Genomic DNA, 14,001 nt, shown 5'->3' with positions numbered 1-14,001 from the left:
TCCGCCCAAGCTCTGCTCCAAAGTAGCCCGGCAACCCCTCACACCTGCAAGTGTCACAACCTAAGGTGTGGTCATGAGACACCCATGGGGTGTCGTTCTGTTCTTGCTAATTGTTTCCTGCCCGTCGCAGGCAGGAGTCCATGCGAGGAAGATGCGCTGGACAGAGCTCAGAGGGCGCAGCTGGGTGGCTTTCCTTCTGAGTGACGTTCCTGCAACACTCTCCCGCTACTCTTGGTGCGCTCATGCCACAACACAGGAAGGCTGGAGCAGGTGGCTGTGGGCTTTGCGCACCGCCGAAATAGCTCAGTTGGGTGAGCATTAGACTGAAGATCTAAAGGTCCCTGGTTTGATTCCGGGTTTCGGCATTTTGTTTCATCGCGCCCTTTGTTCCTCTCTCCAGCGCCCCCTGCCTAAAGTGCTGCGTCCCTTTCCCAGCCCGAAACGCAAGCGAGACACCAGCAGCGGTCCCTGCAGGTTTCCGTAGTGTAGCGGCTATCACGTTTGCCTAAAACGCGAAAGGTCCCCGGTTCGAGACCGGGTGGAAACAGCCTCGTTTTGCACGCTCCTGTACTTCACAGAGGTCTTGAGCAACTGGTCATTTGTTCCCAATGTGTTTCCGGTACCAAACGCACGTTCCTTCTGTACGCGGAGCCGATCATTTGCAATTGGGCTGTGCCGACAGACCAGGACGAGCTCTGTCGGCTCAAAAGCAGCGCAGGACCTGCAAGAACAACAGAAAGATTAGCATCCAGCAGGGGCTTCTTAGTGAGCCCAAGATCTCATCAAGAATCGGCTCCAGCAACAGGGCTGGGCGCATTGTTCCATTCTCCGACCACTCTCGCTGTAAACAAGTCCCTCCTGGTCTCTGCTTGAATTGCACTTTCCTGCGTTTGCTTTGGTGTAACTGGCTTCGCCTGCATGGGCGAATGTGAAGAAGATCCTTAGTAAGTCATTGAAGAAAACCGAGAAGAGCTCGGAGTGGCCTCTGTCGTTCATCAACCATCCAGTCAGGCAGTACTCCTCTGTAAAGTGCCGTTCGTTCACATCGATTGGCTTTTTTTTGCCTTTATTCGTGCAAGTAGTAAAAGCAGACGCCCCTTTAGGGAGCCTATCAGCACCCGGAGTTTTCCCCTTCTGTAAGCTCTCCATAGCCTCTCAGCTCTTCTACTGTCAAATCCCCCTCAAGTACTTCCCTATCTTTTTCACTCAAAACGTTTTCTAGCTTTGAGGTAAAAAAATGAATTTCTTCATCCTTTACCTCTGTAGAGCTGTACAGTTGAGTAGAAGTGTCACGCCCTCTGCAGCCAGAGGGCGGTCCTTCTCTGTCCTGTCCCTAGTTTCTGGTCTGCTGTCCTTCCTGTCCCTCTCTTTCCCTTGGGCTATATATTTCCGGGTCTTGCACTCTGTCCTCGCTCAGCACTGACGTTCGGATGTCCTGAGACCCGCCTAGCACCAGGGCGCCCCACGTCCGCTCCCTGAGGGCACAGGTTTCTATACGGCATTCCTGAACTCTTTGCACTAATGAGCCCGGGCCTTTTTCCCGTCTCGCCGCTACGCATATGGGTCTTTTTCCGCCCTCCTGCTCCCCACGGTTAGTTCCTTTGGACGTCCGTGACAAGAAGGCCTCGATGCAGGAGAGGATAGCACTCAGCTCTGTACTCTCTCTTCCCTCCTCATCAACTACACTTTCCATGACAGACTTGGAGCCTACCACTTTCCTGAAAAAGAAGCGAGTACACTTCTCATTTTCTTCTAAGAACTGAACTCTGCTTCTTCACAGCACTCCTCGACTGCTTTCTTTGGCTATGCTCCGGATGTCCTTTTTAAAAGGGTGATATCCTCAAGCACATCGAAGCCACTGTGCAGCATCGTGTAGAGATGCTGCAGCTGCCTCTGTTTCCTGGCTAGCACTCCTCTCCGTCTGGCAGCAGCCTTCCTTCCCTCAGCCATGAAAAAGGCCTTTGTCCTCACCTTCACCTCCTCCCACCACTCTCCTACTGACCCGTACAGACACTGCAAGGACAGCCACTGTGATAGTTTCTCCTTGTAGCGGGATACTACCCCCTCGTTCCCTAGCAGCTTTGTGTTAAGTTTCCAGAGGCCTGGGCCAAAGACAGTCCCGCCCTGGAGTTCCACTCTACACCCTAAAGCCTGATGATCTGAGAAGAAGACAGGCTGAAGAGTGACCCCAACAACTTTCACTCTCTCTGAGACAAAGCAATAGTCAATTCTGGAGCTGCTATTCCTCCCTGACCATGTATATCCTGCTGTTGTGGGATATATACATCTATATGTGTCTGAGACACATAAGCCGCAGGTTAACGGTCCCCCATTCCACATCCACACACAGCAACCTGCCATCTATGACCCTCTGAATACTTTTCAATTTGAATGCCCATCCTTTGAAAAGAATGGCCACGCCAGAGGCTCTGTTGTTATTGTCCCCTGACCAAACAGAAGGCCCTTTATCCCACCTATCTTCAAAGCTTTTATACCTCTCTTGATAGGCTAAAGCACACTCCTGCAACATCAAAACATCTCCCTCTCTCTGCTGGAGGTAATCAAAGACAGACTGGCATTTAACTCTGTCATTGATACCTCTGGTGTTAAGAGAAATTATGTTTAGAATTACATAAGAAAGTGGAACCAGTCTTTACAAAACACATTTCTCTTCTGTCTCACCTGTTACCTTCTTCTTTTTCTTTTTCTTCTTACCAATTTCCTGCCAGCCATCCTCTGAATGAGCCTTCATCAGGGTGGCAGCAGTAAAAGCGTTCACGGAGTCCATTTCAAGGAAGTGGGTAGAGGGAGGGGTAGAGGGGTTCCAGCTGTCCCCATCGCCATGCTCTCCATCCTCCTCGCTCAGGGAGAAAACAGAGTCATTTTTCCTTTTCCTCAAGTCCAGCTCCTGGGAGCACTGAGGGGAAAGAGGTGCAGCCGATGCACCAGTCTCCTCTTCCCCCTCATCCACCAGCTGCTGTAGATCCTCCGTGATGGACTGGATGGAGGAGAGGAGGACATCTGTAGCCCTTGCAGAGTCTGAGAAAAGCTGCTCCGCTGAATCCTGGGTATCCTCGGTGGACCCGCTCCACCGGGGGGTCCCACACTGGCCCTCGTTCTGAGGAGCAGGAGTGGGGGAGGGGTCTTCGCTTTTCTCGGGGGTTTTCAAACCCTCGTGCTTGTCTGGTGCAGTCTGCGGTTGTGGGGGGGTAGTGGATTTCTCTTCCACCTGCCCCGGAGCCACAGCAGGACTGATCCTGGCAGGAGGCTGAGAGTCTTTGTCCAACAAGGGTTCTTTGTTTGACTTGTTGTTTGCTTTGGCTTTTCGGGCCGGTTTGGCTGAAACAAGCACTGCCTCATCCTTTCTCATTTTGAGTTTATTGGCGTAGGCGTGAGGGCAGTTCTTAAAAACGTGTCCTTCCGAGCCACATAAATTGCACTTTGGCAGCATTGAACAGTCAGAGGCTAAATGTTCCTGTTTGCTAAAGGTCTTGCAGCATTTCACAGTGCAGGATGATGCCAGGTGTCCCACAGCACCACAGCGTTGACACACCTTTGGTTGTCCCACATAAAAAACATAGCCATTGCAGGCGCCCAGCCGGATTGTAGAGGGCAGGTGCCTTAAGCCTCCATTTACATTGCCCGGTAGCAAGCGAACCTCGAATTTCCTTGCTCCTGTTTTTATACCGTCAACATCTCTAACCTCAGTTCCATGGTGGACGGTGCAGTACTGGTTAAGCCAGGTGTGAATGTCCTCCGTCTTTGCCAGTTCCGAGAACATAACAACATGCACCGTTTTCCTCTCTCTCTGTGTCAGAGGCTGCAAGCTGATCTTCTCAAGGGCAGGAACTTTCACTCTTTTTGCCTCAAACACATCCACACATTGTTCAAACAGAGAATAGGTAGCAAAAACAACCTCAAATGCTTTCTGACCTGGGAGAGCGAAGATGAAATCCAAGTGCCGAGGTTCAAAGCCAAGTTCCTTCTGCAACACTTTTCTGCTGAACTGCATACTGTCCATGAAGAGGTCATCCAAAAGCTCAAAATGCACAGCATTCTTGCGGGATCCAAAGGTTGCCATTTCGAAAACTGAAAAACAAACACTGCTTCCACAAAACAAGAAAACAATCCAACTACTCCACCTACAGGCTGATCAAGGTATCACCCCTGCCAGGTAAGTATGAGCTGTACAAGCCCCTGCAAGCGGCCCGCACCCACAGCACAAAGCGCGCAGCCTAGGCCTGCTCCTCGCCCCGCACACCACCGCCTCCTGCTGGGCCCACTCTTTCGCACACTCACACGCCACACTAACACTCAAAAGGGTGGGCAAAACGAGAAAACGAGCGCGCCGTTTCCTACACATCTGCAGACCTCCTTGAATGTCTGGCGCTGGGCATGTCCCGCTCTCCTCCACCTTATCTTATCCCGTGTGACCACCGACAATGGCCACAATGCCGGGGAATGGCACCTGTAAAGTGTTAATTGGGGCACAGGAACAGCCTGTCTCGTCTCGGGGGCCGGCTTCAAAGCTAATACAGCTAACACAGCGGGGCGGGGGAAGAAGACGACATGACACATGCAGGTACATTCAGCTCCAGCGGGAACGAGTCATTTGTCGGTCTTTTCAAGTGCTGGGAGCCGAGTAATCCTTTGCTTGTACTGTTTCTCCCCGGTGACTAGATCTCACCCTGCGACTCTCGACTGGGCTCACCCATAGCAACCCAGCAGGTGTGAGCCTAGCCGGCACCCGGATGGGAGATTCCCCCTGGAAAAGCTCAGGTTGCTGCTGCTTCTGCAAGAGGTGTGACTGGGACCAGTAGGGAGCGCTCACCCTGCGGTCTGTGTGGCTTTCTTATGCCCCAGCATCCTGATGGCGACACTCTGCTGCACAAACAGGCGCCGTCCTTCGGGGGAGGCATAAAACCGAGGTCCCGACCCTCCTTGGCCATTAAGAAATCTCAAAAAGAGACTCCGGGGGTGTCTCTCTGGTGTTAGTGTTCCCCTTTACCAATCAGTCAGGGTCTCCTCCTAATCCCCGTCTCATATGTAACAATCAATGACGAGGCCCCCCTGTCCCGCGATATTGTATTTGTCTCCTGGCCGCTGGCTGGCGCCGTGAGATTTAGTACTCGCGCAAGAGACCGGGGGCAGAGCGCGAACGCGGTTCCCCGCCCCCCACAAAGTGTGCGCTCCAGGTTCCCTCTCGGGGCTCTGCAACACACCGGAAAGGCAGCGAGAAGGAGCCTCTTGATCTGACGCCGCAAGGCCACAAGAGGGCGGAGGCGCCGCGCGCCCGGCCGACGTGTTGGACTGGTGCGCTTTATGTGCTGAAATAAACACGCGACAGCCCAGAAATGTTTTCAGAGTGCTGTGCACTGGAGGTTTTTGTCTTGTTAAGACTTGCCTTGTGCTCCTCCGTGCAGTTTGTTTGTTCTCCTCCAGTGCGGGACAAGCCAACACAAGGGAGCACATTCGCCAACATCCAGGTACGCAATGCGATTTGGAAAGAGGCTCCTTTCCAAAGAGTTGCACACGAACGATCCTTCAGTCCCGCTCGGGGGGCACAGAGCCCCAGCCACACACAGCTTCAAGTAGCGAGTTAGGCGCCATGGCTTTCGCTTGCGGCCACACCACCCTGAATGTGCCTGATCTCGGAAGCTAAACAGGGTTGGGCCTGGTTAGTACTTGGATGGGAGACTTCCTGGGCGTACCAGGTGCTGCAAGCTTTTGCTCTCTCGGCCAGCAGGGGTCGCCGTTGGTGCCGTAGGCTTTGGGAGGAAAACCTGGAGGATGGAAAGGTGATCTATAGCCTCATCTCTAGAGATGTTTTGTTGCTATGGCATGTGTGTGACCCATATAAAAAAAAAAACCGTTTGTAAAACGAATATCGAAGATGCCTCTAAATCTGCAAATGAAGATGAGTCGATAAACCACTTGTTTATCGTATAACTATACATATATTCATTTATTACTGATTTCATTCATTGAGCACAGATACAATAGAGGTACAGCCATTCACTGTTTGACATGTCTGCACTGGTACAGAACCTAGCAATCAGAAAACGGGTGAAACTGTCTTGAGAATTAGCATACAGTACCGAGGCCCCCATGACCAAATAAATTGGCCTTAATAATGCAGACTACAGCAAAACGACTGACTTTGAAAAGGGAATGAATGTCCGGAAGGAGTAGTGTAACCAGCTTGAAATGCTTCTCCGGACCTCTAACTAAAAGAAACCGGGAACCAGCAGTGGCTTTCGAACTGGGATCCTATCGCAGCACGTGGTGTCATAACTCTTCCGTATCTGATATTGGACCAAGCACATCAGGGGAGAGCGCGAACGCAGTCCCCCACTACCAGAAATTATGCAGTCGAGATTCCCACATTTGGGGAATTCGCAGGGGTCAGCACAGCCGGAGTGCAATGGCCGAGCCTCGCCCTGGGTGAATCGATTTTTTAAGAACTTTATTTTCTTTTCACAAAAAAATACAGGACATCACAAATTAGAAAGCTTTACATTAATATACATATTTAAAACAGTGTATATGATCACATCTCATTACATTTTGACACGGTACCAGTTACATAGCAACAATTTCTTTTTTTCTGGTGTAAATCACATTCTTTACTTAAACATGATAATGTTTTTCACAGTTTCTTGAGATATTGACCTATGCTCTCTATTTCCCACAGATTTTCTGCTTCTTCCCTCCTTTCTCTCCACAGATCTCTGAGGTAATAGTTCTCTCGGGTGATGAACAGGGCCAGGCTACCTGCTGCCTTGACTGGGACCTCGATGCCTTTGAACAGCCCCATGTTCCTCACTCTCCACAGGGCGTCTTTCCCACTGTTCACCACGGCCCAGATCCTGTCAAACACGTCAGGAGGAAGTTTGACAGGAGAGATGCCGTTGTAGCGGCAATACTTGTTAATAAGACAGAATTAAGTGGTGGTATGCTGTCCTAAATGAGGCCCCATCTCACCCTCCATCTCTGTGGTGCAGCCACAGAGAAAGTATTCATGCAGGCTGATTTAAGATGTTTTCTTTTGATAAGGGACAGCTCCCAGATGGGGATGCACTTAGCTAAGCCTGGCTATCATGATCAATGGTCATCCATTGGCGCCTATCTGTCTAGGGAGTGCCGAATGGACATCTGGACTGCATTCCTAAGTGTCAAGAGTAAGTGACTCATATCTCACCTTGATCAACCAATCAGGGACTGGCAGGGCGTGGTAATACCACTTGGGTCTCCAATGCCCGCCAAACTCTCAACCAATCAGCACACATCTGGGTCTTGGTCAAAAAGGGAGCCCAAGCTCAGATCAGGGCTCTCCTTGGCCATTTTCGCGCATCCTCAGAGACAATCATGTGACAACTGCTGTTGTCTGCAAAGGGACTTGGACTTTGTTCTAAGCGCAAGGCCGAGGATCCCGTACGTATTCAGAATTCTTCCAACGTGAATGCTCCGCTTGATCAACGGCAGCCTACAGTTGGAACCTCGTCGACAACCTGAATAGCTTATTCAGAAGCAGCGCTGGACCGGGAACGAACCAGCTTCTTCCCAGGCAAAAGAGTGACTTGTGAGGACTCGCGGTCACACTCTGTGCATAGAGACTTTCTACTAGCCAGCTGGACTGCTGGTAGATCCCCTCGGAGCAACGACTGCCTTGCGCGCCGCAGTCAGATTCCTCCGCCCGTCCTACTCCGAGCTGTACCTCAACTGGTTGGCCGGTAGCCAGAGGACGCCGGGACAACGCCCATTGGACAACCGCTGGAACAGAGGCTGCAACAGAGCCTGTCAGCTGGTTTGGTGTTCGTGCCGGGAGATTCCAAATCCATACACAGTGGATAAGTAAACCCCATGTTCTACATTGTGTCTCGAGAGTTCAATTGTACCTCAACACAAGTTGTTATCAATTTAATTCATGAGTAATGTATTTACTTCCGAGTTTAGAGTAACAGTGGGTAATAACACTGATTAGCGATTTGGTAACCGAACGATATATATTGACATATATTCTCTGTTGTGTATCTCTTTGTGTTGGCATCTCTTCGAGATTATATACCTTGTATATTGATAACCCTCACAGTAAGGTCTGCCGCTCGTATCCAGGCAGACTAGTATATGTTTGGTGCACAATTTATATGAATAAATGTATCTTGTGTATTGAACCCGTGTGTGTGCGTTGTTAGTTGTTCTGACGATTGATTTTCTAAAAGCCACAACGAACAACCTCGTTATTACTGCTACAATTAATAATTGTCTCAGTAAACCCATCAAACCTCTACAACCACGATACACCACCATAAACGATATTAATTTAGGAACATAAACATATAGTGTAAACTGTATATGGCTGGTATTGGTAGTTTAAAGAAAAAATACACACCAGTATTCCACTTTCTTCCTAAACATTTTAAGCATCAAAGTCTTACTTGTGGTAAGATTTTACCACGTTTCGGAAACGTTTGTACATGCTCCTTCTGACCATCTTAAGTTTATATACTTTGTGAAAAGTTATAATATATTAACATTTTCTGTGAATGCGCTCGTTATCGGAGTAAACAAAAGCATACTTTTAGAATTTGATTAATAGGGAATATAATATGGAATCACGTACCTAAAGAAATTAATAACAATATAATTATTTTATGTACTGTAGCTCAAATAGTAGTATAATACACTTTCAATGGATACATGTGCTTCTACGCAACGCAGAAACACATCCACAAGTAACATTACCTAGCTAAGAGAGGACATTGGCTAGCCAATATGATAAATACAGTGGAAAAAAGCAATTGGGAAAATAAGACCTGCTGATCTGTTATACATACCAGGAAGAGAACAGAATATGATTTTTTTCTGTTCGAAACGTGTGTTGTCTTTATGAAATTCATGTATTTTAAACGTTTAATTAAGAAGAAAAAAACTTACAGAAAGATACTAAGCTGATCACGAGATAGAAAGATCACCCGTTTTTCGCGCATAAAAAGTGGCTATTAACTGGGTGAACTGTTATTAACTGGAGTCAACTGGGTGAAAACACATAATATAAAATAAGATACAATCTACAGACATTAAATCCGGTGTCATGGAAATATAACTATCAAGGAAACCACAAGAGAGAGTTCTCACCTGAGTAAGGTCTTTATTTCAATATTGCAATATTGGGAGCCCTGCTGCCACTTCGCAAAGTGCAACCAGAGACTCAATTTGTTACAAGCAGTACAGGGTTTTTATAAGACATTGCGCTGTAAAAAAGCTCAGCGCTTTGTCCATTCTAAAACTTCCCCTTTCCCTAAGACAAAACAGATTACATCATAGAGCGAGAGAAGAAGCACTAGATTTGTTATTCAAAGCTTATCAGTTACTTTTAGCTAATTCTAACGACCCAGACAGCATATATTGTTTTGGTACATTGTCTTCTAAAGTAACCTAAACAGTGTACTTTGTTGACGCACTGTTTTCTAAAATTCTGCACCTACTGTAGCACAGCAATTACATCCTTGAAATATATTATCTAAAAGCACCAATATATTTTTTTGCAAAGCTCTCTACATTTAAAGAATCAATTTACTTATTAGATTTCCACTTCAATTCCCTCCTTTTTATTCTTGAAAATGATTAAAAGTTAGATTCTTCATATGGACTCCCAGGAGGCTCCCATACTTCGGATTCTTGCGTTCTTATCAGAACATACTGATGCGCAAACATATTCATTAACATATTTCAAAGCATTGGAATAATATATGTCGTACAGCAACACAAAAACAGGAAGACAAGTATCACTGCTACTATAATCGATGTTAGTAACTTAAAGAAAAACATTCCCCCTGGCCCAAACAGTGATTCTAACCAGGAGAGAAATGGGTGAGGCTGTAGAATGAGGCATTAAAACATATACATAACAAGATGCATTAAATTTCTTTAACTTTACAGTATGATAAAGTTTGCACTTTACAGTATGATTTCTGGGTGGTGACAGGCTTCCACATAAAAAGGAAAAAGGCTGGGCACATCAGTACCAAGCATGTGATCCCCATCTATCCCTGTGGAGACATCACTCCTGCACTTTGCTCAGTTCGTTTGTGACCTTTTTACAGTGGGAAGCATGAATCCAGGGCACCCTTTCTGTGACTTTCACAGCAGTTGCAGTGGTCAGCAGCCTTGGTACGGCCCCCTCCACCATTTGACTCACACCCAGGTGTCCGATAGAGTGCATTAGTCGAGCTACAAAGGGCATTAGGCTGTGAGGGCATGCAGAGCGTCCAGTGTGCTGGCAGCACCACACTCTTTTCTAACCATGTCCTTTTCTCTGCATTAGAGGCCTCAGCATGAATATCCTGTAGCTGTCCCCTTTTCACCAACAGAGGTCTCACGGGGGTCTCAGACTCCTGTTCTACCAGGACTGTGCACCTGACAGCTACATCTGCAAAGTTGTTCCCTTGAGTTACTGGACCATTTCTTTATTATGTGATTTACACTTTACCACAGCTACTTCAGTCAGTAGCTGCAAAGCTTCTAACAGTTCAGAGACAAACCCAGCATTCTTGACTGGAGTCCCTGCCATGTTGGGGAAATCCCTATTCCTTCACTGCCATCCAAAATTGTGGCATACACCAAATGTATATATACAGTATATATACAGTCTATATAAATTGCTACAATTTTCCATTTAGCATATTTACAAGTTTCAATTAAATCTTTTCATTCGGTCTGCTAGTTCTACACCAGATTATCCACAGTTTATACAGCCAGGCAGGTAGCCTGCACAACACATAAACACGGCCCCTTGGCCACTGCATCAAGGGGTCCTTAATAATAATAATAATAATAACCCACCATGCTCCTGCACCAGCACAACGGCTCACAACCCATTTCTTTCACTTACAGAAAGATTACATACAGATGATCCGTCTGAGGGAATACAGTCCAGGGCCAGTGTCTGCAAGAAAGCTTGTTTTAAAACATCAAAAACGGTTTCTGCTGCAGGCAGACTGCACTACCCCCCTTAAACCAATACGTCACTAGACAAGCTCGTTCTGAGAAGGCATTCACCCTGGCTTTATCATGTAGTTGGTTTTATACTCCTTTTTTTCCTCTTTAGATCCAATACTTGGAGTATCCCGGCCTTATGGAGTCCCTCATTAGGTAAAACAATCACAATATCACATAACTCTATTGAGATAGTTCACATAAATTCTATTTCATACAGTAATTCCTTGTAAATGCTGCAGGGCATCCCAGCTCAATAGGTCTGGGGTGTCCCCCACCCACATCAGTAGTTGAAACTGTACATCTTTTCCCAAGCATACTGTGACAGCTTGTATCTGCTTTAAACGCAACCCTTGCCCCCTTTCTCCTGTAGCCTCCTGTTACCTGTTAGAAAACTTTATATCACATCTTTATGCAGTTATAGTCTAAAAACAGGACAGCTGTGCTCCAGTTACTGCACACTGTAAGATTATTTCACTTTTATTTAAATCCTGAGATAAACTTATGAAGGCTACAAAGGGGCTTACTAGATAAAATCTATTAGTTCACACACGGCTCTCGTTTCAGCTTCTGACATGTTCTTTAATTGTGAAATCAAGCCTCTTTCTTACAATTTCTCCAAAAAACACCCTTTGTTTAAGTAACTGCACACCAGCTTATTAGTAGTTTTGTCTGTGGGGTCTTGCCCCCCTTTCCCCCAGGGCTAGTTAACTCACCCCCCCTCTGGATATGCCCAATCAGGAGATTTATCCCAGTCCTCATTATTTTCTTGAAGGGGTCTTATATCTTGGTATAGTAAAGTCGCACAATAATTGTGACAAACTGGCAGCTCCTTTCTCTCCTCCTTGGGAGTCTTTTTACCTCCCATTTGCAGCGCTCACACTTCTGCATGCATGCTTCACGAGTTATTAAATCAAATCTGTCTCCGCTCTCCGTAATATCAGGAAAGCACAGTTGTACATTCTTGGCAACATCAGGTTTTAACCCACTCAAGTAAATTTGTTTTATTACTGTGGAAGTATCTTCATTCACTTCCTTTCATCAGCTAACCCCAAGAATACTATCCATAAAGTTATAAACCTTTCTGTAAAATCTAAAACATCCTCACTTTCCTTTGCTAACATGCTGTTACTTTTTTCCAATCAGTTTTCGGTGGGAATGCTCTTTCAAAAATTTCCACACTAATTCCCACCCTTCTCCCAGATTCTCTCTTAAGGCGTTCTATTTCTTCTTTTGCTTTTTCTTTTTCTACATATATAACTTTGTTTCATTCAGCCATTGCTTTTAGCTTTTCCGTCAGGGATTTTTGCGTCTCATCTATGATATTCTGTTGAATTCTCAAATATTCCTCTAAAATAAAACCCTTATCTGTTTATTTTTATCCCAATGTTCATACACTTTTCTACATTCCTGTTCAGCCTAAATTCCGTCTGACAGTCCATATTTCTTTGCATTAATCTAATTTGTTTTCCTTCACACCAAACCATTTTCACGTCTCCCACGCGCCCCGCGGAATACCCCAGTCGAGACAAACTGACGAACTATTACAATACAGGAACACGGACCAGGTTCCAGATCCTGGCTTTAAACACACAGTTACCATTTTCGTCTCTTCTGCGAGTACAGTTCTAGTTACTTTAGCTTCAGAAAAACCCTGAACCCACCACAGCAACATGGAGAGGACAAGCGACTTTTTAGAAAAGAGGAGTCCTTACCTCTTTTTAGAAGCGGCCGCCTAACTTTTCCTCTCCATGTCCATGTGGTTTAATTTAGATGGATACTTCTTCATCATTTGCATCATGTATCCACCAATCTGCCTCCTCCTTTTTAGAGGACGTTGTAAACCTTTAGGAACAATATGATCTAGCAACAAGGTTATGTCACTGTAATTAGGCTTAAGACAATCAGGAACAAGGCTTACCTTTCTTTTAAATTCTTTACGATCATCAGGCAATTTAGGAAAAGACTTGACTAATGCAAATAATTCACTAGGAGACCAAGGTCAATGTACATATGCTGGAGTTCCTTCTGGACCTGTAAAAGTGCACTTTCTAAATTTGGTGGAGACTTTTTCTTTTTAGTACGCATGGCCATGACTTTAGCTGCAGCTTGCTGTTCTTTAGTTTCAAGACTAGTCTTTTTTGAAGCTTCCCATCATTTCTGTGATTCCTCTTTCCCAGTTTTCCAATTCACTTTCTTTCCTTTCTTCTCATTCTCTTCTAAGTTTTCCCTTAACATTTCTATTTTATCCCTGTCATCTCATCTTCAGGAAACTTCTTTTCCTAATTCCACTTTCCCCTGTCCATTCTGACCACTTACAAAGATCCTTCATAGTTATGGGCCCCTAATTATCATATATAAATTATGTGCAAGTTCCTTTACACCTATTACCAGTTCATGAACATAAACATTTTTTTATTCTGCTGGGACTCTAACCCAGACTATAATCGTTTACACCTATTCCTGCTTCTCTGAATTTGTCGTACATGTACTTTTGCTGGACTGCTCGGTCCCCATTTCGTCTTTGAATTTTCATTCCCCATTTTTACCAATCGGTGCCTTACTTAGAACCTTATCACATGAACTACTCCGCAGAGCAAAACCTACACGTCTGTGTTAAGATAAGTTCTTTATATGTGTCCCAGGCTGATCAAACCCGCGTGAGAACACCCTCACCAGCCTCCCATTTCTCTGCAACAAAAAGATCACTTACTGATGTCAGACTGCTGTGAATTCTCCAGATGCGTCTCTCGAAGGATAAAAAGTTTATCCCCCGAGGTTCGTCCAATTTGCTAAAATTGTCGGGGTCCGGATGAAGTTTCAGCAGCTGTCCGCGCTCAGGTTTGTGATCCTGTACAACCCCCCAAATTGTCATGGAAATATAACTATCAAGGAAGCCACAAGAGAGAGTTCTCACCTGAGTAAGGTCTTTATTTCAATTTTGCAATATTGGGAGCCCTGTTGCCACTCTGCAAAGTACATCAGAGACACAACTCATTACAA

The 14,001-nt window shown here is 45.9% G+C and overlaps 3 non-coding genes and 1 pseudogene across 3 annotated transcripts; 3 read left to right on the top strand and 1 right to left on the bottom strand.

Annotated features, from left to right (window-relative positions):
* The first annotated feature begins 292 nt into the window (after positions 1-292).
* On the top strand, positions 293-365 carry trnaf-gaa (transfer RNA phenylalanine (anticodon GAA)). The gene has a single exon. It is a non-coding gene; the product is annotated as a tRNA-Phe (tRNA).
* A 109-nt stretch (positions 366-474) lies between these two features.
* trnaf-aaa (transfer RNA phenylalanine (anticodon AAA)) lies at positions 475-547 on the top strand. The gene has a single exon. It is a non-coding gene; the product is annotated as a tRNA-Phe (tRNA).
* A 5,070-nt stretch (positions 548-5,617) lies between these two features.
* Positions 5,618-5,726, top strand: LOC138218925 (5S ribosomal RNA; annotated as a pseudogene).
* Positions 5,727-6,326: 600 nt separating this feature from the next.
* LOC138243535 (U1 spliceosomal RNA) lies at positions 6,327-6,491 on the bottom strand. The gene has a single exon (XR_011192190.1). It is a non-coding gene; the product is annotated as a U1 spliceosomal RNA (small nuclear RNA).
* Between the last annotated feature and the right edge of the window lie 7,510 nt (positions 6,492-14,001).

The sequence above is a fragment of the Lepisosteus oculatus genome, chromosome 14 (genome assembly GCF_040954835.1).
Source record: "Lepisosteus oculatus isolate fLepOcu1 chromosome 14, fLepOcu1.hap2, whole genome shotgun sequence".
In the NCBI taxonomy this organism is placed as follows: domain Eukaryota; kingdom Metazoa; phylum Chordata; class Actinopteri; order Semionotiformes; family Lepisosteidae; genus Lepisosteus; species Lepisosteus oculatus.
The sequence above is the reverse complement of the archived record's forward strand: the minus strand, read 5'-3'. Positions and strand labels throughout refer to the sequence as shown.